The sequence below is a fragment of the Carcharhinus amblyrhynchos genome, chromosome 5 (assembly GCF_965287045.1).
Source record: "Carcharhinus amblyrhynchos chromosome 5, sCarAmb.v2.hapA, whole genome shotgun sequence".
NCBI classification, from domain to species: domain Eukaryota; kingdom Metazoa; phylum Chordata; class Chondrichthyes; order Carcharhiniformes; family Carcharhinidae; genus Carcharhinus; species Carcharhinus amblyrhynchos.
In genome coordinates, this window is record NC_137328.1 from 52,192,606 (window position 1) to 52,216,857 (window position 24,252).

At 46.6% G+C, this 24,252-nt stretch overlaps 1 protein-coding gene across 2 annotated transcripts in view; it reads right to left on the reverse strand.

Moving 5' to 3' along the window:
- Positions 1–24,252, reverse strand: part of spina (spindlin a) — a 119,543-nt gene that overhangs the window by 83,799 nt on the left and 11,492 nt on the right. For both annotated transcript variants that reach the window (XM_080188767.1, XM_080188766.1), the window contains one exon: positions 14,787–14,924. The gene's annotated coding sequence lies outside the window, so the exon portion shown is untranslated. The remainder of the gene's footprint in view (positions 1–14,786; positions 14,925–24,252) is intronic.

Sequence of the window (24,252 nt, forward strand, 5' to 3'; positions counted from 1 at the left end):
TGCTTGGTATGCAGTTGATTTAATTTGTTTTACTCCTAAGTTATCCATAACCTCCTTGAATAACTTTAATATAAAATTTGATCCGACTGTAGGTCACATCTAATAATCCTTCTTGCTGTAACACTGCATAATGGAAAGGCTTCTGGAAACATATTAGACATGTCCATCTTAGTCAATAGATATTGACTCCCATCTTTTGTTCCAGGGAGGGGTCCTACATAATGGAATTGTGCTTAATAAATACTTTACCTCAGTATTCACGGTTGAAAAAGATCTGGGTGGTTGTACTGCAGGTTTGCGGCGGACTGAAAAGATTGAGTATGTGGACATTAAGAAAGAGAATGTGTTGGAAGTTTTGAATAGCATCATGATAGATAAATTGCCAGAACCGGATGGGATGTATTCCAGGATACCGTGGGAGGCCAGGGAAGAGATTGCAGAACATTTGGCAATGGATCTTTGTGTCGTCGATGGAGACAGGAGAGGTTCCGGAGGATTGCGAATGTGGTTCCTATATTCAAGAAAGGGAACAGGGATAGCCCAGGAAATTACCGACCAGTGAGTCTAACCTCAGTGGTTGGTAAGTTGATGGAGAAGATTCTGAGGGACAGGGTTTATGAACATTTAGAGAAGTTTAGTATGCTCAATAGTAGTCAGCACGGCTTTGTCAAAGGCAGATCGTGCCTTACGAGTCTGGTTGAGTTCTTTGAAAATGTGACTAAATACATTGACGAAGGAAAAGCGGTAGATGTGATTTACATGGACTCAAGCAAGGTGTTCGATAAAAGGTCCCCCATGCAAGACTTCTTGAGAAAGTGAGGGGGCATGGGATCCAAGGGACTGTTGCCTTGTGGATCCAGAACTGGCTTGCCTGCAGAAGGCAGAGAGTGGTTGTACATGGGTCTTTTTCTGCTTGGAGGTCAGTCACCAGTAGAGTACCCCAGGGATCTATTCTGGCACCCTTGCTGTTTATAATTTTCATAAATGACCTGGATGAGGACGTGGAGAGATGGGTTGGTAAGTTTGCTGATGACACAAAGGTTGGTGGTGTTGTAGATAGTTTGGAGGGATGTCAGAGGTTGCAGCATGACATAGATAGAATGCAAGGCTGGGCGGAGAAGTGGCAGATGGACTTCAACCCAGATAAATGTGTAGTGGTCCATTTTGGCAGGTCAAATGGGATGAAGGAGTATAATATCAAGGGTAAGACTCTTAGTAGTATAGAGGATCAGAAGAATCTTGGGGCCTGGGTCCATAGGACTCGAATCGGCCTCGCAGGTAGAGGATGTGGTTAAGAAGGTGTATGGTGTACTGGCCTTCATTAACCGAGGGATTGAGTTTAGCGGTCAGGAGATAATGTTGCAGCTTTATAAGACCATAGCCAGACCTCTCTTAGAATACTGTGCTCAGTTCTGGTCACCTCATTACAGGAGGAATGTGGAAGCTATTGAAAGAGTGCAGAGGAGATTTATAAGGATGTTGCCTGGATTGCATTGCATGGCATGCCTTATGAGGATAGGTTGAGAGAGCTCGGTCTTTTCTCCTTACAGAGACGAAGGATGAGAGGTGGCCTGATGGAAGTGTATAAGATGTTGAGAGGTATAGATCGGGTGGATTCTCAGAGGCTTTTTCCAAGGGCTAGAATGGTTGCTACGAGAGGACACAGGTTTAAGGTGCTGGGGAGGGGGTAGGTACAGAGGAGATATCAGGGGTACGTTTTTCACTCAGAGGGTGGGTGAGTGGAATCGGCTGCCGTCGGTGGAGGCAAATTCGATAGGGTCTTTCAAGAGACTTCTGGTTGAGTACATGGAACTTAATAGAATTAAGGGTTACAGGTAAGCCTAGTAGGTATGGATATCATCGGTGTAACTTGTGGGCCGAAGCGCCTGTTTGTGCTGTAGTTTTTCTACGTTCTACAATCAATTAAGACCTTTGTAAATGGTTCCTCAAATGCTGGAAAGGGTATTAAAGGTGCTGGTTTTATCACCATTTGAGGTTTCCCTATTACTTGACATGTGTGACATGACTGAGAAAATTTAACTAAATCTTTATGCAGTTCAGGCCAACAAAAACGTTTTTGTATTTTAGCTTGAGTTTTCTTTATCCTCAAATGACTTCCACAGAGTTTGCTCATTGGAGACGCCGCTTTTGTGGAGAGCCATTGCTGTTTCTGCCAAATTGTCGGTTTCCAGCCAGAAGGAAGGGAGGGAGGGAGGAAGGAAGGGGGAAAGAGGACAGCCATCGCCTGCCTGCTGCCCTGCTACTAGAAGGTGCTCTCTCCCTGGGGGTGGGGAGAAAGGGAGCAACACAGAGACAGTTTTCTCTTCTTGTTTCTCCATCTGCAGGAGGGAGGACAGCACTACTTCATGACCAATTTCACAGGACTGAGTGATTGGGCTGGTGCAAGGTCAGTGCTTGGAACGGAGAGGGGGGCGGGGGAGAGAATATTTCACTCTTTCCATCCTCAGGGCTGGAGGGGAGGGAATGAAGAAAAACATCCTGGACTTTAGTTACTTGCCCCAGGAGGGCTGAAGATGTCAAGTCCCCCCACCCACTGCTGCTGCCCCAACATTAGCACTACCCCCTCCTTCTCCTCTACTGACCTGGGGCACCGACCTACCTCAGTGCCCTGTCCCTCATCCTCCTCCTGTTCCTCCATTCCCCTCTCTGACGCCGGGGAGAGCCCGCCTGGACCCCCACCCACCCACCCCACCCTCATTCCCTCTCTGTCCCCCAAGATCTGGGCAGAGACACCCCCCCCCCAACACAATCTTTTCCTTCTCTCCCACCCCTCTCTGTGCCTAACCTAAAGGCCAGAGAGGCCCCTGCCTATCCTTCCCTGCACCTCACTCCCACGGAAGAAGCAGAACTAATATGCCTGCCATACGTCTGGGCAGTCTCGGGGTGGGCGTAGCACCATTTGATTAGACATCACGGCAACGGCAATGCCATCCTAGGTAGCAGGCCTTCCAGGCCCACTTATGCAGGTCTGGTGGCAGCCAAAGCCCCTGCCACTCTAAAGGCTCTGTCATCTTTCACTTAAATCACCAGACAACTCGGGGTCAAATGCTACGCTCACCCCAGTATGACCATAGAGGCCTGCGTTTGGGCAATGGTTGGTTTGTCAACCCCTCAGCCATTGTCTAGGCCTCGAAGATGTACATTGGGTCATGTTTTTGAAGGCCGAGCAAGTGGTCCACTTCGCCCTGGACAAGGGGCTCACGGTGGGCAGGATGTTCCTGGCAGTGGACCCATTGGAGGCCACCGCCCACAAGGTTGTGCTTTCGAACGTCCTGCCCTTCTTGCCTGTGGAGCTCTTCCTCTCCCACCTCCATCTACTGGGGGAGGTCGTCCAGAGTGGCGCCGATCCCGCTTGGCCTTCGGGACCCCCCCCTCCCACACGTACACTCCTTCCGGCATGAAGTTTTTGTCCACCTGGCCCGGGAGGATTTAATATCCCCTTCCAGGGAATCATGTACCAGGTCTTCTGATTTGCAGGCGGTGTGCGGTGCCATGCCTGTAAGGAGGCGGGGCATATTAAAAAAAAGAACCGCTCCACCTCCAAAGCCACCAACTCAAGGTGGCCACAGCTGGCACCGCAGCCCCCTCTTCCCCACCCCCCCCCCCCCTCCCCCCAAGTACCACCTGCCCCCTCCGCAAGCAGCAGCTGCTCCAACAGCCAGCTCGGGGAAAAAAAAAATCTACCTCCGTCCCCCTCCAACACCATCTACCGAGCCCATGGGCACCTCAGCGTCCTGTGCTGGGCCCGGCATTGCAGTCGCGCGGGTTCCCAAGTTCAGGCATAGAGGAAGCACACGACCCCGAGCTGACTGCACAGACATCATCCGGGGAAGGGAATGAAAGAAGGATGGGGCAGGAAGGAGAGGGGCAGAGTGCAAGGGGCATCCCCTGCAAGAGGTTGCCCCTCAAGGAAAGGCACCACACCTTAGGGGAGGGGGAATCTGAGACCTGTGGGAATCCCCACACCCCCTCCCCTAGCCAAGAGGCTGTGGCGCCAACACCCTCTCCTAATTCGTGCTATCCCCTGCCCCGCCCCCACCCGTCTTCGTGCCTTGCCCCCAGGACGGTGGCAAGAGCGCAACAAAACGTAAAGACAAAAAGAAACACATGCTGCCGCAGTCCTCCAAGCAGGACTCCCCGGGGCCAGGTGAGAGCAGCGCCTCCGTGGTCCCATTCCACCCGGTGCACTTCTGCACCTCAGAGGAGTTCCTTTTTAGCCTGCTGGGGGACTGCAGCAGCACCCCAATGTTCGGGTCCTTGGGTGACGGTGGCAAGGAGGGTCTCCCTCTGTCCTGACATTTGATGTTGGGCACCCGTGACCTTGGTCCGGTGAATTTGTTGGACTTGTGGAGTGCCCAGGCATCTGGGTCAGAGCAGGAGACTGAGTCACTATCACCCCTGGACCTGCAAACCAGAGAAGAGGAGCCTTGCGGGGGGGGGGGGGGAGGGAGAACCCCTCCTCTGCCGATCCTGGTGGTAAGATCGGGGGCGAATTGGGACTAGTTGGCAGCTCCATGTTGCCTGCCATACATCCTGTGGCGGGAGACTCGGAGTCAGAGGGCACGTGCCCTGTTGGCAGGAGACTCAGTCAGCAGCTCAATGGTGGGCCCGGGGATACTTTTGGAGTCTGCCCGGAGCAAGGCAGGGGACTCCCTTGTGCCCCCATCAAGTTGCCCCTCATTCCCTCTGGGGAACTCAGGGCTTTTCTCAAACAACATTCTAGTCGCCCTGACAGCCTCCGGCTAGCCCTTGACCATTAGTCGGACCTGGCGCTGCTCATCTGGTCTGCGCAGGCCTGGCCGAAAAAGAGCAACGTTGGGTCTGGGAGGGGAGCATACTGGCACTTTAACAACATGCTGCTGGAGGACAGGCGCTTCCTGGACTCATTCCGTCAAGTCTGGGTCAGCTTGAGGCTCTGGTGGGATGTTAGCAAGACTCACATCCATACCTTCTGTCAGGAGCACGTGAAGGGGTCAACAAAGAGGTGGAAATCCAGGCTCGAGGGATTGGAAAAGGAGGTGCTCAACCTGGAGGGATGCCTCAGTCGGCCCAACGCAGACCCGGCCCGGCAGCTGGTGTACAGGGAGAAGGGCGCACTGCGAGACCTGCAACTTGCTGGGTCTTGCAGCGCATTCGTGAGGTCGCGCCTTCAGTTCCGGGTGGACCTGGACCACAGCTCCCCCTTCTACTCGCTGGAAAAAGGGCGGGCTAACTGTCGGCAGTTCCTTATGCTGCTGACCGATGACGGTTCCCCCGTCTCAGGTCTGGAGGGCGTCGGGGTGATTGCCCGGGATTTCTATTCCAGCCTCTTCTCTCTGGATCCATCCTGCGAGGATGCCCATGGAGTTGTGTGGGAGGACCTGCCACAGGTCAGCCCGGAGGCATCAGCCGGCTGGAGGCCAATCCCTGGCTGAACTGACCGGCGTCGTCAACGGTCTCAGACAGGGCAAGGCCCCGCAGCTGGACAGGCTGATCGTGGAGTTCAGGGCATTCTGGGACGTCTTGGGGAACAACTACACAGGGGTCCTGGGGGAGAGCATTGCTACGAAGGCGATGCCCCTTTCGTGATGCAGGGCCATCATTCCCTGCTGCCCAAGTGGGATCTCCGCCTACTTAAGAACTGGCACCCGTCTCCCTCCTCAGCACAGATTATAAAATCTTTGCCAGGGCTATGGCTTCATGCCTTGGATCCATGCTGGACCACATGATCCAACTTGATCAGTCCTACACCATCCCAGGCTGCTCTATTCACAACAATCTTCACTTCGTCCAGGAGCTTATCCGTCATTCTCAGAGGGCTGGTCTGTTGAGTGCCTTCTTGTCAGTAGATCAGGAGGAGGCATTCGACAGGGTGGAGTATGAATATTTAGAATCATAGAATCCTTACAGTACAGAGAGAGGCCATTCGGCCCATCAAGTCTCACCGACCACAATCCCACCCAGGCCCTACCCCCATATCTCCACATATTTAACCACGAATCTCTCTAACCTACGCATCTCAGGACATTAAGGGCAATTTTAGCACAACCAATCAACCTAACCAGCACATCTTTGGATTTACTCGGAACTCTGCAAGCATTCATGTTCAGGACGCATTTTGTCATCCAGATCCCATTACTGTACTCTGTCGAAGAGTGTCGAATTAAGGTTAACGGGTCCCTGATGGTGCCCCTTCGCTTTGGGAGAGGAGTACAGCAGGGCTGCCTCTTGCCTGGCCAACCGTATTCTATATGCGTGGAGCAATCCTTGTGCCTCTTGCGGAGGAGATTGTAGGGTTTGGCTCTGCACGGTCCAGATGCAGGGGTGGTCCTGTCGGCTTACGAGGATGACGTGCTCCTCATGTTCAAGGACCCAGCTGACCTGTGGAGGATGCGAGAATGCCAGGCGGTGTACTCCACTGCGTCCTCCACCAGGATCAACTGGGCCAAGTGCTCTGTACTCCTAGTCGGTCTGTGGGAGACAGACCCCCTTCCGAAGGAGCTCAGGCCTTTTCACCTGGAGCAAGACCAACCTCCTCTACTTGGGGGTCCATCTCTGCCCAGCCAAGGAATCCTGGCTGGTGAACTGGCGAGAGCTGGAGGCCAAAGTCTCTGCTCACCTGGGTCGCTGGACAGGACTGCTCCAAGTGCTGTCCTACAGGGTGCAAGTACTCGTCATAAACCAGCTGCTCGTCTCCATGCTGTGGTTATCAGCTGGTCACTTTGACCACTCCCCCAACATTGTTACCAATACAATAAGAAGTCTCACAACACCAGGTTAAAGTTCACAGGTTCATTTGGTAACAAGCATCACTAGCTTTCGGAGCGCTGCTCCTTCATCAGGTGAGTGGGCAGTTCCGATCAAACAGTGTATATAAAGGCACACACTCAGTTTACAGAATACTGATTAGAATGTGAATCTTTACAGCTAGTTAAGTCTTAAAAAGTGCAGACAATGTGAGTGGAGATAGCATTAAGCATAGGTCAAAGAGATGTGTGTTGTCTCCAGACAGGACAGTAAGTGAGATGTTGCAAGCCCAGGCAAGTCATGGGGTTACAAACAGTGTGACATGAATCCAAAATCCCTGTTGAGGCTGTTCTCATGTATGCAGAAGTTGGCTATCAGTCTCTGCTCAGCCACTCTGCGCTGTCGTGTGCCATGAAGGTCGCCTTGGAGAACATTTACCCGAAGATCTGAGGCCGAATGCCCATGTCTGCTGAAGTGTTCGCCAACAGGAAGAGAACAGTCTTGCCTGGTGATTTATCGAGCGGTATTCATTCAACTGTTATTGTAGTGCCTGCATGGTCTCCCCAGTGTACCAGGCCTTGGGACATTCTTTCCTGCAGTGTATCAGGTAGACAATGTTGGCCGAGTTGTAAGAATATATACTGTCTTCCTGGTGGATGGTGTTCTCATGCAAGATGATGGCAACCATGTCGATGATCCGGCACGTCTTGCAGAGGTTGCTGTGGCAGGGTTGTGTGGTGTCATAGAATCATGTCGTGTCGTGGTCTGTTTTCCTGAAGGCTGGGTAGTTTGCTGCAGAAAATGGTCTGTTTGAGGTTGTGCGGTTGTTTGAAGGCAAGGATTGGGGGTGTGGGGATGGCCTTGGCAAGATGTTCATCTTTATCAGTGAAGACTCCAGAGAAGATGTCACCAATATCCAGAGAACCCTCATATGGTTCTTCTGGGACAACCGACTGCACTGGGTCGCTGCCGCAGTTCTGCATCTCCTGCTTGTGGAAGGCAGTCAAGGTCTGGTGTGTCTTTGCATTCAGATAGCGACCTTCTGTCTCCAGACCTGGCAGAGGTACCTTTACGTTGAGCCCGCTCCACAGTGGTGTGTCCTGGCAACGTATTTCTTCCGCCAGCAGCACGGCCTGAATTATGATGTGCAGCTCCTGCATATCAATCTGGGGCGCGTTTCGACCTCCTTGCAGGAGCTGCCCACCTTTTACTAGGACCTGTAATGGAACACGGTCATCTTGCGACACAGCTCTCCCCCATCAGGAACAGTGGCTCTTGTGCCAGAGCCGCTGCTCAGGAATCTGCTCCTCCAGTCGAATGACTTCATGTGGCTGACGGACAGGGAGGGCTGTGGACACCGGGGCGACCAGGATCAGTGACGTGCTGGATGGTGGAGAGGTGGGCTGGATGAGCCCCCGTGTGCTGGCTGAGTGTGCGGGAGTGTCCATCCAGTGCTCGGTCAAAGCCATTCAAGACCTTAGGACGGTCGTGCTCGGCCCAAAAGTGCACGCGGTTTCGAGGCGGCACACGCGTGTGGTGGGATCCTGCCCGAGTGTTCCCCTGCTCGGATGGAATTCACATTGGCCCAAAGCCTCAGCCACCCCCACCTCCTCGGGTCAGGTTCCCCACGGCACATGCCGCCTCGCGATGGTCCTCCATGCCTTTTTCCACCATGCAGAGGCATTTCCTGTACGGGTTGCTGCTGCACACCTTCCACTACCATGTTCTCACCTGTCACCTGGATACACCTTGGCGGGCCTTGGTGCAGTCGGGTGACGGTGGTCCCTCTACCGGGGGGGGGGGGGGGGGGGGGGAGATCTTCCCCGATTACACTGGGGACCTGGGGTGGAGGGTGATGCATGCAGCAGTTCCGCACAACCGTAGGATTCACTGGTTCATGGGCTCCAAAGCTTGCCCCTTTTGTGGCCTTGCAGAGTCCGTGGACCATGCCAATGTTTTGTGTCTTAGGTTGCACTTCCTTTTTGTTTTCCTGGAGAACCTTTTTAATTGTTTGTCTGCACTTCAGTCCCACACTCCTGACCTATGAGCACCTGGTGCAGAGAGGGGCAGGTCGATGTGGCAACCTCCTCTTGAGCCTGCTCCTGGGCCTGGCGAAACGTGCCATTTACAGGTTCAGGCAGCAGGCGATTGAGGGGGCTGTCCATCTGACTGTCTGCTCCTCTACCGCGGCTACATTAATGGCCAGGTGTGCCTAGAGAGGGAGCATGCGGTGTCCACAGGTGCAGTTGATGCATTCCGTGCCTGTTGGCATCGCAGGGGCTGGGGTGCATTATCGACCCTAAAAATCATATTATAATTTGATGTTTCAAGTTTCCTTTGTACTTTGATTTTGTTTGTGCTATTCCCCCTCCTTTTGGGGAGCTGCCCCTTTTACTTTGTCCTGATTTAACTTGAGTTGTTTACTTGGTTTGACCCATGGTAGGCTATTGCAGAAAATGCAGATGCATGGGATTGAGGGTGATTTAGCAGTTTGGATCAGGAATTGGCTAGCTGATAGAAGACAGAGGGTGGTAGTTGATGGGAAATATTCAACCTGGAGTGCAGTTACAAGTGGTGTACCTCAAGGATCTGTTTTGGCTCCACTGCTGTTTGTCATTTTTATAAATGACCTGGATGAGGGTGTAGAAGGACGGATTAGTAAATTTGCTGATGACACCAAAGTGAGGATGGATGTTACAGTTTGCAGAGGGACATAGATAAGCTGCAGAGCTGGGCCGAGTGGTGGCAGATGGAGTTTAATACGGAAAAGTGTGAGGTGATTCACTTTGGTAAGAATAACAGGGGTACAGAATATAGGGCTAATGGAAGGACTCTTAGTAGTGTGGACGAGCAGAGAGATCTCGGGGTACATGTGCATAGCTCCCTGAAAGTTGGCACCCAGGTTGATAAGGTTGTTAAGAAGCCATACGGTGTGTTAGCTTTTATTGGTAGAAGGATTGAATTTCGGAGCCGTGAGGTCATGTTACAACTGTACAAAACTGGTGCGGCCGCACTTGGAGTACTGTGTACAATTCTGGTCACCGCATTATAAGAAGGATGTGGAGGCATTGGAAAGGGTGCAGAGGAGGTTTACCAGGATGTTGCCTGGTATGGTGGGAAGGTCTTACGAGGAAAGGCTGAGGGACTTGAGGTTATTTTCATTGGAGAGAAGAAGGTTACGAGGTGACCTGATTGAGGCATACAAGATGATCAAAGGATTGGACAGGGTGGACAGTGAGAGCCTTTTACCTTGGATGGTGATGGCTAACACAAGGGGACATAGCTTTAAATTAAGGGGTGGTAATTATAGGACGGATGTCAGAGGTAGGTTCTTTACTCAGAGGGTAGTACGGTCGTGGAATGCCCCGTCTGCAGCAGTTGTGGACTCGCCAACTTTAAGGGCATTCAAATGGTCTGTGGATAGGCATATGGATAACATTGGAATAGTTTAGGTTAGAGGGTCATTGGATTGGTTCCACTCGTCGGCGCAACATCGAGGGCCGAAGGGCCTGTACTGCGCTGTAATGTTTTATGTTTAAAGAGGCCAAATGACTTTCTACTGGTACCTCATATGCTACTTGCAACACCTTTCTGTACCCTACCAGCAATACCACTTGAAGAACTTCTGCCCACTTCTTGTCTGCCTGAATATGTAAATATCTCCATTTCCTCATTAGGACCTCATTTTTAAGATAATGATATTCTGGTATACACTCAGATTCCTCTTCCTTGTACACTTTCTGGTACAACTGTTTTATTTCTATATCCTTCTGTTGCAACTCTGCCAACTTGCCTGAACTAAAAATGTCCACCTCATCCTCCACCTGTTCTTGTTGTTCTTCAACAATCAAAAATTGTTTCTGATAATTGAACTTCAACCTTCTTATTTTTACTCTGATTTCTCTTCCTGTCTTAACCTGTGACTTTGCGACCATGTTACTACACAAACAGGAAAAATCCCAGGATATGTATCCTTGATTTTCCACTGGCTTGTCAACCACAGTAGGCATCACTCTGGCCTGCAATCCAGCTATACCGTTACCCAAAATAAACTGTATTTCTAGACAAGATAATTTCTCTACCTCTCCTACTTTTACTTCATCACTCTTCACTAGACTGTCCAACCTCACCTTGTATAACAACACTACTCTTCTCAACCTGAATTCCAGATATCACCATCTTTTCTTGCAATACCCCTCCCAAAGTATACAATTCCTCATCTCTTACCATCAAAGATTGACTTGCTCCTGTATCTCTTAAAATCTTAATCTCTTTGTCTACTTCTCCTGGTACGTGAGTAAACTTTATCCACACAAGTAATTTTTTTTTAGAAATCTGGCATCTTCTTATCAATCAATTCCTGACCTGGCTGTACCATTTTTGTACCTCCTTCACTTCAATTGGACTTTCCTTTACTACATTAGCAAACCCTGTTATACCATATCCTTATGGTATAGGACTTATCCTGTTTTACCATACCAGTCTTCCCAGTGTTTTTCTTAAATATCAACACTGACTTTATATGGCCTAATTTTGTTACAGTAAAACATCTGAAACTTTTCATTCCTCTTCCATCCTCCTGGATTTCTTTTTTTAACCTGTGGTACACTATCTTAATTATCTCCCACAAATCTCCTTTATCTTTCTATCCTGATTATTTCTCTTTTGCCCAATTTCTATCCCTCACCGGCTGAAACTGTTGTCAGAAATCAAATTTTGATTTATGAACTAATTCATAATCATCTGCCATTTCTGCCGCTAATCTCTGTTCTTCCACATAAGTTCTCATTACATCAGGAAGTGAATTTTTAAACTCCTCCAAAATAATAATTTCTCTAAGAACTTCACATATCTGATCTATTTTCAAAGACCTTATCCACCTACCACAGAGTGACAGAGGTTTACAGTATGGAAACAGGCCCTTCGGCCCAACTTGTCCATGCTGTCCTTTTTTTTCTAAACCCCTAACAAAATTACTCTGTTTGGTCCTTTCAAATTCTATGTACATTTGACCTGTTCTTTCCTTAGATTTCTAAACCTATGTCTGTCAGCTTCTACCACTAGTTCATATGCACCTAAGATGGATTTCTTCACCTCTTCATACATACCAGATAACTTTTCAGATAGCAATGCAAACACTTCATTAGCTCTACCTACCAAATTTATTCAAATCAGTAATATCCATATATCCTGTGGCCATTTAGTTTGTTTAGCCACTTTCTCAAGTGAAATGAAAAAGGCTTCTACATCCTTCTCATCAAATTTTGGCAATGCATAGACATATTTAAAAAGATCCCCACCAAGCCCTTGACTACAATGCTCCTGCTCACTATCCTCATCATTACCCGCATCCTGTACTTTGCCCTTTAGCTCCACCAAAGGTACCCGACTTTCAGTTTCGAAGGTCAGTTTCCAAAGTTCAAAATCTCTTTTTCCTTTCCTTTGTCTTTTCTTTTTCTCTTGCCTGCAATTCAAATAGTTTTAATTCTTGATCATTTTCAAGCTGTTTCATTTATAACTGAATTCTCACCATTTCCAATAATTCTGACTGCTTCTGGCAATTTTAAATGCTGTACTATCACAATTCTCTCTCCTTTGCATACTCTGTCAGGCAATGGCAATTGCAATGGGTTTGCCAATTCCAAAAGCTTTGCTCTAGTCACCTCTTAAGATATCTTGCGTGACTTCCTCCAGCCCCAGAAACTTCTGAACCTCTGAAAGAACCGTCAGTCCCTATTTAAATCCTATTTACACTCCCTATTTAAATTTGAATACACCTGAAAAGAAAACAGAAATATGCTCATCACTTACTCTCTTTGAGTTCACTAATCCCAAATCAATCAAGAAGTACAGATTTCAGTCCCATGAGCCCCCAGTTGTTACAAGTCAGGTCAGATACTTCAAGGTGTTCTATGAAGCTCACCTGATCTGTAACGTTTTATGTTGAATTTAACTAGGGTGAACATAAGGGCTTTCACTTCAGGTGTGATTCAACTAACCCACAAGAAGCTTTTATCAAAAGCAAAGTTTAATTAAGAATACTATTGACATGTATAGTAAGACAATTAGCAAGAACTTTTAGCAATTACCAACAAACACAACAACTATGACAATGTACAACTCTTAAGGAAATATTTATAATGTGTTCCAACCAAAGCCGACATCCAATACACAAAATCCTCCAAATAAGCACAATACAGCATACGTTAATACCCATTTGTTACACGTATCTAGCCTTAAAGTAAAAATTTATAAGAACAAATAGGCTTACGTTAACATTGCAATAAAGTTAATATGAAAATCTCCTGGTCTCCACACTCCAGCACCTGTTTGCGTACACTGAGGGAGAATTTATCATGGCCAATGCACCTAACCAGCATGTCTTTCAGACTGTGGGAGGAAACCAGAGCACCTGGAGGAAACCCACGCAGACATGGGAAGAACATGCAAACCCCACATGGATAGTGACCCAAGGCAAGAATCAAACCCAGATCCCTGGCACTGCGAGGCAGCAGTGCTGAAAATCCCTTGTGAAGAAACTAGGAAGAGGTTATAGTCGAATCTGTTTCCCAAAACACAACTTTTTAAAAGGAAAAGAGAGAGAGAGAGAGGGAGAGGGAGAGAGATGGAGGGGTGGAGGCTTAGGGAGTCATAATGTCAGATGTAGGGGACCACATACGCTAGATAGCAAGATCCTGCCCAGTCCCAAGGCAGCCATGGATAGGCATTGTTTCCGCAGACAAAATAGGTGCCATTATACGTAATCATGTTGTTCAATAGTTTGGCATCTATGCTTAGTTGGGCAGTGCCACTGGAACATTCAATTTTCAGCATGTCCCCTTTGGTGGCCCTCAGTGACATTGAAAGTGTAGGTACAGCCACTACGGCCTACTGGCTTAGTCCCATTTCTAAGGACACATAGGGATCCATTCTGCTGATTCATGATAACAAATGGAATGGGGAGTCCAACATATTATATTTGGGTTCTTTCCTTTCTTATGTCTCCTGGTATGAGACCTTGTGCCAAAGGCAAGAGAATCATGGAAAGCTGCTGCCGGCGGTGGTGCCGCTGGCGACCGGGGACTAACCAGAGGTGGGCTATAAGCCAGAGGAACCGCGAATGGGGCAGGTGGGGCTGGTGTCAATGGCACAAATGGGCTGAAAGGAGAAGTTGGGTAGAGGCTCCAATCATTGTCTTGGTCATCAGCGTCTTTGTTTCAAACAACATCGGCAAGCCAGATAAGTCAGAGGTACCTCACATTTCTTATGCTTTCTTTGTTCAGTCCGTCTTTCTAATCCTTTTTTCCTATCTCTATCTTCCTTTTCTAACCACTCTTGTCTGCTCTCTCTTTTCTGCTTCTCATATTTTTCACATTCCCATTTCAAAATTTCCCAGGATTTGGGTTTACTCTCATTCTCACGTTCACTTATCCCCCTTCGACGTGCATTGTCCTCCCAACTGGCCAGTTTTAACTTCAGTTAGTTCATTAGCTTTCTTCCACCAAAGGGACATTAATATTTTCCATTTGCTTCCTGCATTTCATTTCCAAATAGCCTCTTCGGCTTTAACACACCTCCCCAGGTCCCAAGTTCCTCCTAACGGCCAATTTTCGTGTTCTAAATTTTTATTCAGGCAACCCGATAGTCGTCTTAGCTTCTTCTCCTCAGCCGGGTGCTGGAGACAGAGGGTTGTATAAGGGACTTCCGTCCCCGACTTAGAGTCTGATCCATATTTTCATTAGTTTAAATATAAGATTATTTCAGAGGACTCGAACCTCAGTTGTTACCGACCTAGGGACTTGAACCCTAAGATTAACAGGCAACGCAAACCTCCGTTTCCTTAATGAATAAACCTGAGGTCCAAACCACCAGGCCACCCGGGGGATTCGAGCCACCCGGTGTCTTAACAAATAAACCTGAGGACTCGAACCCGGTGAAGGACTAGTCAGTGTTCAAGGACGTAAGTTGTCTCCGGGTTCCTGGGGGATGAGGGGTCAACTGAGTAATACTTCAGTGAGGAAGACCAAGGTTAATCTTACCTTATGGGACCATCCGTCTCATGTTACCGACACCCAGCCGATTGTTTATTCAGTCCACCTCGGAAGACATCTGTGTATGTTGGAACCCTGCTCTGCAGCGCCAATTGTTAAGTTCGTTTTTCACGAGACTCTTCCGTCCTTGATACAAAGGCAAATACCAATTGTTGTCAGAATCAAAGTTCTTTATTTGTCCTACACATGTAGGCTGGCTAACCTTTACTACTTAACCTCCACTCAGAACTGGAAGTCAGTTAGTAAAAAAGCACACGAAGCAACAAAGCTGACCCCTGTTATACACTTCACAATTCCATCAGATAGATGTGATTTCAAACAAGACTTAAACACACATCATCTGATTCAATCAGAAATGTCTAGACTTAAGCACACGTCACCCAGAAATAAGTAGTTACAGGAACTGCTGCATAAGAAAGAACATCTTATTAAAATACGCATTTACTACTTACAACCCCCACCCATCAGAACATAAGCATAATGTCTTTAGGATACGCTATTTGTTAGCGCAAAAGAGAACATTATCACGTACTCAGCTACACTCGCACCCCAGCCAGGCTCAGCAAGCTGGAACCTGTGGTTAACTTGTTCTGTCAGTTTGCTCCCATGAGCTGTTTTTCTGCCTTTCTTGCAAGCCCGATAGTTCACCTTGCCCTCTACAGTGGACATTAACTCTTTAATATCTCACTTTGACAAGGTACCACATGATAGGTTGTTGCATAAGGTTAAATCTCACGGGATCCAGGGTGAGGTAACTAAATGGATACAAAATTCACTTGATGACAGAAGACAGGGGGTGGTTGTAGAGGGCTGTTTTTCAAACTGGAGACCTGTGACTAGCAGTGTGCCTCAGGGATCAGTGCTGGGTCCACTGTTATTTGGCATTTATATTAATGATTTGGATGAGAATATAGGAGGCATGGTTAGTAAGTTTGCAGATACACTAAGATTGGTGGCATAGTGGACAGTGAAGAAAATTATCTCGGATTGCAATGGGATCTTGATCAATTGGGACAGTGGGCTGACAAACGGCAGATAGAATTTAATTTTGATAAACGCAAGGTGATGCATTTTGGTAGACTGAGCCAGGGCATGACTTACTCAGTTAATGGTAGAGTGCTGGGGAGAGTTACGGAACAAAGATCTAGGGGTACAGGTTAATAACTCCTTAAAAGTGGAGTCACAGGTGGACAGAATGGTGAAGGTGGCATTCAGCATGCTTGGTTTCATTGGCCAGAACAGTGAATACAGGAGTTGGGACATTTTGTTGAAGCTGTACAAGACATTGGTAGGGCCACGCTTGGAATACTGTGCACCGTTCTAGTCACCCTATTATAGAAAGGATATTATTAAACTAAAAAAGGTGCAGAAGAGATTTACTAGGATGCTACCGGGACTTGATGGTTTGAGTTATAAGGAGAACCTGGATAGACTGGGACTGTTTTCGTCTGGAGCGACGAAGGCTGAGGGGTGATCTTATAGAGGTCTATAAAATCATGAGGGGCATAGATCAGCTAGGTAGTCAATATCTTTTCCCAAAGGTAGGAGAGTCTAAAACTAGAAGGCATAGGTTTAAGGTGAGAGGGGAGAGATACAAAAGAATCCAAACGGCTGATTTTTTCACACAAGGAGGTGAGTGCCAGGGACAAGCTGCCAGAGGTAGTAGTATAGGCGGGTCCAATTTTGTCTTTTAAAAAGCGTTTAGACGCTAAGATGGGTATAGTGGGATGTGGGCCAAATGCGAGCAATTGGGATTAGCTTAGGGGTTTCAAATAAAAAGGGCGGCATGGACAAGTAAACCTCTATGACTTGGAACCACTAAGGGGTCCACCAGGTCACATCATGCAGTACAACAATCATCCGGCCCTTCATTTAATTTGATATTTCTAAAATTTCAACTTTTCTTTAGTTTTTTAAATTTAAAATATTATTTCATATTACATTTAAACTGAAAGCAACCTAATATATTGTGTTTTCAGGATCCTTAAGGGGGAGGGGGACCAGCCCCAAGTCATGGTCCACATAGGCACCAAAGACATAGATAGCAAAAGAGATGGGGATGCAAAGCAGAAATTCAGGGAGTTAGGGTGGAGGCTTACAACAAACAGTTATTATCTCTGGTTTGTTACCTGGCCACATGCTAGCGAGGAGGGAAATAGGGAGAGAGAGCAGTTGAACACGAGGCTACAGGGATGGTGCAGGAGGGAGGGATTCAGATAGCTAGATAATTGGGGGTCATTCTGGGATAGATGGGACCTCTACAAATGGGATGGTCTACACTTGAACCAGGTGTAGGCCATCCTGGGGGGGAAATTTGCTAATGCTCTTCAGGAGGGTTTAAACAAATTCAGCAGGGGGTTGAGAACCTGAATTGTAGCTCCAGTGTACAGGAGGTTGAGAGTAGTGAGGTTATGAATAAGATTTCAAGGTCACAGGAGTGTACTGGCAGGCAGGAAGGTGGTTTGAAATGTGTGTACTTCAACACCAGGAGCATCCGGAATAAGGTGGGTGAGCTTGCAACATGGGTTGGTTCCTGGGACTTCGATGTTATGGCCATTTACATAAGAACATAAGAAATAGGAGCAGGAGTAGGCCAACTAGCCCTTCGAGCCTGCCCCGCCATTCAATAAGATCATGGCTGATCTGTCGTGGCTCAGTTCCACATTCCCGCCCTCTCCCCATAACCCTTAATCCCCTCTCAAAAACCCATCAACCCGCGTCGTAAAAATATTTAGCGAGGCAGCCTCCACCACTTCAACGGGCAGAGAATTCCAGAGATTAACCACCCTTTGAGTGAAGAAGTTCCTCCTCAACTCTGTTCTAAACCGCCCCCCCCCCCCCCCTTTATCTTGAGGCTATGCCCCCTAGTCCTACTATCCTTTTGAAGACATGGATAGAGCAGGGACAGGAACAGTTGTTGCAGGTTCTGGGGTTAGATGTTTCAGTAAGATCGGGGCAGTGGTAAAAGAGGGGGAGGTGAGGCATTGTTAGTCAAGGACAGTATTACTGTGGCAGAAAGGACGTTTGATGAGGACTTGTCTACTGAGGTAGTATGGGCTGAGGTTAGAAATAGTAAAGGAAAGGTCACCTGTTGGGAGTTTTCTATAGGCTTCTGAAAAGTTCCTGAGATGTAGAGGAAAGGATTGCAAAGATAATTCCAGATAGGAGCGAAAGTAACAGGTTTCACTCCTATCCAGAATTTAACTTTAACTTTACAAATATTGACTGGAAAAGCTATAGTTCGAGTACTTTAGATGGGTCAGTTTTTGTCCAATGTGTGCAGGAGGGCTTCCTGACACAGTATGTAGGCAGGCCAACAAGAGGCAAGGCCACGTTGGATTTGGTTCTGGGTAATGAACTAGGCCAGGTGTTAGATTTGGAGGTAGGTGAACACTTTGGTGATAATGGCAATTCTGTTACATTTACATTAACGATGGAAAGGGATAAATATATACTGTAGGGCAAGAGTTATAGCTAGGGGAAAGGAAATTATGATGCGATTAGGCAAGATTTAGGATGTATAGAGTGTGGAAGGAAACTGCAGGGGATAGGCACAATTGAAATGTGGAGCTTGTTCAAGGAACAGCTACTGCATGTCCTTGATAAGTACGTACCTCTCAGGCAGGGAGGAAATGGTCGAGCGAGGGAACAGTGGTTTACTAAAGAAGTTGAATCTCTTGTGAAGGGGAAGAAGGAGACTTGTCAGGATGAGATGTGAAGGCTCAGTTAGGGCGCTTGAGGGTTACAGGAAAGACGCAAAGAGAGTTACAAAGAGCCAGGAGGAGACATGAGAAGTCTTTGGTAGGTAGAATCAAGAAAAACCCTAAAGTTTTCTATAGATATGTCAGGAATAAAAGAATGACTAGGGTAAGATTAGGGCCAGTCAAGGACAGCAGTGAGAAGTTGTGCATAGTGTCCAAAGAGATAGGAGAGGCACTAAATGAATATTTTTTGTCAGTATTCATCCAGGAAAAACACAATGATACAGGCTATTAGACCAGACGGGATTGAGGTTCATAAGGAAGAGGTGTGAGCAATTCTGGAAAGTATGAAAATCGATAAGTCCCCTGGGCCAGATGGGATTTATCCTAGGATTCTCTGGGAGGCTAGGGACAAGATTGCAGAGCCTTCGGCTTTGATCTTTATGTCGTCATTGTCTACAGGAATAGTGCCAGAAGACTGGAGGATAGCAAATGTTGTCCCCTTGTTCAAGAAGGAAAGTAGAGACAACCCTGGTAATTACTGACCAGTGAGCCTTACTTCTGTTGTGGGCAAAGTTTTTGAAAGTATCGTAAGAGATAGGGTTTATAATCATCTAGAAAGGAATAATTTGATTACGGATAGTCAATACGGTTCTGTGAAGGGTAGGTCGTGCCTCACAATACTTATTGAATTCTCTGAGAAGGTGACAAAGGGGTGGATGAGATTAAACAGTTGATGCGGTCTATAAGGATTTTAGTACAGCGTTTGATAAGGTTCCCCACAGTAAGCTATTGCAGAAGATATGGAGACATGGGATTGAGGGTGATTTATCGGTTTGGATCAGAAATTGGCTAGCTGTAAGAAGATAGAGGGTAGTGGTTGAAGGGAAATGTTCATCCTGGAGTTCAGTTCTAGTGGTGTACTGCAAGGACCTGTTTGGGGGCCACTGCAGTTTGTCACTTTTATAAATGACCTGGATGAGGGCGCAGAAGGATGGATTAGTAAATTTGCGGATGATACTAAAGTCGGTGGAATTGTGGACAGTGAGGAAGGATGTTGCAGGTTACAGAGGGACATAGATAAGCTGCAGAGTTGGGCTGAGAGGTGGCAAATGGAATTTAATGCGGAAGAGTGTGAAATGATTCACTTTGGAAGGAGTAACAGGAATACAGAGTACTGGGCTAATGGTAAGATACTTGGTAGTGTGGATGAGCAGAGAGATCTCGGTGTCCGTGTGCATAGATCCCTGAAAGTTGGCACCCAGATTGACAGGGTTGTCAAGAAGGCATACAGTATGTTAGCTTTTATTGGTAAAGAGATTGAGTTTCGGAGCCATGAGGTCATGTTGCAGCTGTACAAAACTCTGGTGCGGTCGCACTTGGAATATTATATACAGTTCTAGTCGCCACATTATAGGAAGCATTGGAAAGGGTGCAGAGGAGATTTACCAGGATGTTGCCTGGTATGGTGGGAAGGTCTTATGAGGAAAGGCTGAGGGACTTGAGACTGTTTTCCTTAAAGAGAAGGTTAAGAGGTGACTTAATGGAGCCATATAAGTTGATCAGAGGATTAGATAGGGTGGACAGTGAGAGCCTTTTTCCTCAGATGGAGGTGGCTAACACAAGGGGACACAGCTTTAAATTGAGGAGTGATAGATATAGGACAGATGTCAGAGGTAAGTATTTTACTCAGAATAAGCATGTGGAATGCCCTGCCTGCAACAGTAGGGGACTCGCCAACATTAAGGGCATTTAAATGGTCATTGGATAAACATATGGATGATACTGGAATAGTGTAGGTTAGATGGGCTTTAGATTGTTTTCACAGGTCAGCGCAACATCGAGAGCCGAAGGGTCGGTACTGCACTGTAATGTTCTATGTTTCGAATAGGTAATTCAAATTAGCAGTTACTTATCAGCCAATAAAATTACCGTTTTCCTGTAATGTTACTCCTAAATTTTTTCAAAATCAGTCCTCTGCCCCAGGTCTCTGCTCCCAGAAGGTCCTTTACAAGGTCTTGAGAGTTCATTTACTTCTTCTTGGATCAAATCAATTATGCTATAGGTCTCTGGAATTCACTTAAATTTCTTCTCAGCATTTCAGTTTTTTCCAAGTTATGAAATGTCATTAGTTTTTAGGCCAAGATTCTCAAAATTTCCTTTAAGGCCTCACAAATGTGGACTGCACAGCTTAAGGTTGGACCTCACTACCTTTTACTTAAGTTTAAAAAGTTTTAAAACACCCAGAGTTTCTAATATCCCTTTGCTCCATGATCTGACTTTGGACAGACAGACTGCTTTCTGCCATTCTGCTTCCAGGCTAACAGCCTTTCATGTAAGGGTTACTATAGATTTTTTTCTACAGCTCCAACCTTTAAGTTTATTGATTAGTCACAAGTAAGTCTTACATTAACACTGCAATGAAGTTACTGTGAAATTCCCGTAGTCACCACACTCCGATGCCCATTCGGGTCAATGCACTAAATCAGCACATCTTTCAGACTGTGGGAAGAAACCGCAGCACCTGGTGGAAACCATGCAGACACGGAAAGAACGTGCAAACTCCACACAGATAATGACCCAAGCCGGGAATCGAATTGGTGCTGTGAGGCAACAGTGCTAACTAACTGTGCTACCCTCACAAACTCCACCTCCAAACAGAGCTCGAGCTTCCACCTGCATTCTGCGCAATAAACAATGCAGGTGCACTCCTGGCTAAAATGTATTTCTTTTGCTTCCCCCCAATTAGGAAGCTGCAACTACAAGGACTAAAGCATCAACTGTCTCAGTCTGAGATATTCCTAGGTTTATAGGGAAACTTGTAACTTGATCACAAAAATGACTTCCCCATCCCCTTCTCCGTGGCAATGAAAAACACATTTAGTGCTGGTTCTAAACAGAATTGTGAATCAGCCATCTCTGATCACAACAGCCTTTCATCTTAGAAACAATGGGGCAGGTTTCAGCACAGCTATTTACAATCTTGACACTGGTAACATCTTTATGTTTTGAGACTTGCTCAGGACATTGCAACAACTACAACTGCCTGCAAATGTAAATAAAGTTCACCTCCCTTTAAGTAATATAACTTGCGTCTTGCATTTGATCCTTACTAACTACACCCAGCTTTTACAGACAGGTATCCAGCAAGGATCACATGTTCCCTCTCATTTATCTAAAGTTAAAGATACAGTTCCAAAATAACTCAGAATGCAGAAAACAATCCAAAAACATAATCATATGAACTCCACCACTGTAAAAACTGCCAGTGGTACAGTGATTAAAATCAGGATGCTCAAGAGGCCAGAATTGTTCAGCTGAAGGAGACTGCAGAGAAAGGGAGGCTACATAGGAAAGTCTGTAAGGGGTAAAGCTTTGGAGGGATTTGAAAACAAGGATGAGAATTTCATTAATTCGGGCATTGCTTAACAAAGAGCCAGATGGGGTATCCAGACACGCACTTAGATCCTGCGCGGATCAGCTGATGAGGGCATTCACAGACATCCCCAACCTCTCTTTATAACAATCTGTGGTCCCTATCTGCTTCAAGAAGACAACCATCATCCCGGTACCTAAGAAAAACCATGCAGCGTACTTTAATGACTATCAGCTGGTGGCTCTGACATCCATCATTATGAAGTGCTTCGAAAGGCTAGTCATGGCACGAATCAATTCCAGCCTCCCGGACTACCTGGATCCACTACAGTTTGTCTATTGCCGCAACAGGTCCACAGCAGACACCATCTTCCTGGCCTTGTGCTCAACCTTGAAACACCTAGATAACAAGGACACCTATGTCAGACTCCTATTTATTGACTACAGCTCAGCCTTCAACTCCATTATTCCCACAAAATTCCTCTCCAAACTCCGTGGCCTGAGCCTTGACACCTCCTCTGCGACTAGATCCTTAACTTCCTAATTCACAGGCCACAATCAGTAAGGATAGGCAACAACACCTCCTCCATGATCATCCTCAACACCGTTGTCCCACAAGGCTGTGTTCTCAGTCCCCTACTATATTCCTTATACACCTATGACTGCGTAGCCAAATTCCCCTCCAATTCGATTTTCAAGTTTGCTAACGTCACCAGCATTGTGGGTCGGATCTCAAACAATGATGAGACAGAGCACAGAAATTAGATGGAGAATCTGGTGAATTGGTGCAAAAATAATAATCTCTCCCTCAATGTCAACAGAATGAAGGAGATTGTCGTCAACGTCAGAAAGCGTAAAGGAGAACACGCCCCTGTCTACATCAAGGGGAATGAAGTAGAAAGGGTTGAGAGCTTCAAGTTTTTGGGTATCTAAATCACCAACCTGTCCTGGTCCCCCTATGCCTCTACTTTCTCAGAAGACCAGGGAAATGTGGCACGTCAGCTACGACTCTCACCAACTTTTACAGATGCACCACAGAAAGCATTCTTTCTGATTGTATCACAGCTTGGTATGGCTCCTGATCCACACAAGACCACAAGAAACTACAAAAGGTCATGAACGTAGCCCAATCCATTGCGCAAATCAGCCTCCTATCCATTGACTCTGTCTACACTTCCCACTGCCTTGGCAAAGCAGCCAGCATAATTATGGGCCCCATGCACCTCAGACATTCTCTCTTCCACCTTCTTCCATTGGGAAAAAGATACAAACATCTGAGGTTATGTACCAACTGACTCAAGAACAGCTTCTTCCCTGCTGCTGTCAGACTTTTGAATGGACATACTTTGCATTAAATTGATCTTTCCCTGCACCCTAGCTATGAACGTAATACTACATTCTGCGCACTCTTGTTTCCTCCTCTATGAATGGTATGCTTTGTCTGAGTAGCATGCAAGAAACAATACTTTTCCCTGAATGTTAATACAAATGACAACATGCGACAACAATAATAAATCAATCAAATATGTGTCAGCAAGTTATTGGATATGGGTCAAATGGAATCTGGTACAAATAAGGACATGGGTAGTAGAGTTTTTGATGATTTCAAGTTTATGAAAGGGCGAAGATGGGAGATCAGCCAAAAGAGCATTGGAATAATCATATCTAGAAGTAACAAAGGCATGGACAAGGACTTAAGCAGTAGATGAGCTGAGATACAGCCAGAGTCAGGTAAAGTTACAGAGGTGGAAATTGGCAGTCTTAGTGAAGTCACAAACCTGGGGCCAGTGTTTCAGACTAATGGGTAGTCCATTTAGGACTGAGATGTGGAGGAATATGTTTACTGAGGGGATGATAAACCTTTGGAATTCTCTACCCAAAGGACTATTGAGGCTTAGCCATCAAATATGTTCAAAACAGAGATTGATAGATTTCTCAGGACTAGAGGATATGCGAACAGTGTGAAACAAATTACATTAAGGCAGAAGATCAGCCACGATTTAACGGAATGGCAGTGCAGGCTTGAAGGAACGAATGACTCACCCATGCTCTTACATCTTATTGGTGGTTGGAAATTCACCTTGGGATCAAAGGTGAGACCAAGTTTGCAAACAGTCTTATTCAGTCTGGGAAAGGGGAGGACTCAGGCTAGGGAATGGAATTTATTATTTAGCTATTCAATCAACATACCAAATAAGCAGTCTGATAATTCAAAGGCAGTAGAAGAGAGGGGTGCTGGTGAAGTCAAGCTGGGGTTGTCAGCAAACATGTAGAAGCAGACACTATCTTTTTGAATGATGTCACAGATGAAAAATAGCAATATTGCAGGGATGGATCTTTGGAGACACAAGAGCTTATGGCAAAGAAGCAAGAAGAGA